Source organism: Corvus brachyrhynchos, unplaced genomic scaffold, assembly GCF_000691975.1.
Source record: "Corvus brachyrhynchos isolate BGI_N302 unplaced genomic scaffold, ASM69197v1 scaffold525, whole genome shotgun sequence".
Taxonomy (NCBI): Eukaryota; Metazoa; Chordata; class Aves; order Passeriformes; family Corvidae; genus Corvus; species Corvus brachyrhynchos.
This window is the reverse complement of record NW_008238341.1, coordinates 1,039,643-1,041,044: the sequence shown is the minus strand read 5'-3', so window position 1 is coordinate 1,041,044 and position 1,402 is coordinate 1,039,643.

Here is a 1,402-nt window from a genome sequence, read left to right as displayed (position 1 = left end):
AAGTCTGGTGAGGAGCAGCTAAGGGAGCTGAAGAAAAGGAGGCTCAGGGGGAACCTTCTCACTCTTCACAACTCCCTGACAGAAGAGTGCACCCAGGAGGTGGGGGTCAGGCTCTGCTCCCAGGGAACAAACAGGACAAGAGGAAATGGCTTTAAGTTGCACCAGGGGAGGTTTAGATCAGATATTAAAAAAAATAAATTCTTCACTGAAAGGTGGTCAGGCACCACCACAGGCAATGGCAGAGTCACCATCCCTGGAAGCATTCAAAAAATGGGTGGTTGTGATGCTTAGGGACATGGTTTAAAGGTGAACATGGTGATGGTTCTGGGTTAATGGTTGGACTCAATGATCTTTGAGAGCTTTTCTAGCCGTAAGGATTCGACGATACTAAGCAGGTCCTCTGGCTTCTCTGAGGTTCTGCATTCACATCCTGCCCCTCCTGCTCTGTGTCTTCTTGGCCTGACACCAGGGCAGGGATGTTCAGTGGCTCTGAAGGGCAGTGCAGGTTATAATAGGTGTATGGAAACACTTTGGAGTGCCTTACTGGAACCCCAATGCTGCTTTGGGGAGGCTTTTGGCTCTAAGGCTCCAGTTGGACTTGCAGACATTAGGGTCGAGAGGAAGTCAGGTTAAAAATACAGGATCCACACACACAGCCCACACAGGCTCCATCTGACATTCGGGAGGACTTGGCTGCACACAGACACTTGACCTTGCTCGGATACATGGTGGGTACACTTGCGGGCCACTGCTGCTGGTGGTGCCATGCTGTGAGTCTGACTGCTCAGTTTGGCCCCAAGGAGATCTCTTAACACTCCCAGACCAGGTATTTGCATCCGTTGCCCCACCAGTTCCCCCACAGACACTTTTACATGAAGCCCCAGTGGAAACTCAGTGAGGAAGAGAGGGAGGTGAAGGGCTCAGTGATGCCATGATGATTTTTTGCCTTTTCTTTTATACCCCTTTTATATATCTTTTTAATAGCTTTTGTATTCTTAATGTTTTTTAGCCTACATTCTTAGACATGTTTTGTCAAGCTGCGACTAAACATCTTAGAAGCCTCATAATTAAGGATCAAAAAGCCCCAGACACCAAGGTCCTCTCCAGAACAGATTTTATAAACTAAGATAGAACCATCCAAAGGGAAGGTTCCTCGGAGGAGGGGGCTCAGTCGAGCCTCTCACCGGGAAATCTTTGATAGATGTGCTAATTAGTAAGACCTATAATATTATACCCAATCTATCAGGTGTGTGCATTGCGGGGTGCATTTCAGTGCATTCCACCTGGACATGGTGCACCTAAAAATTCTTAAAATAAATACAGAGGTAAAATCCCTTTTCCCCTTCTAACTGTGTTTGATTCTCGATTTTAAGACCAAGAAAAGGCGTCATCAGCAGGCAGA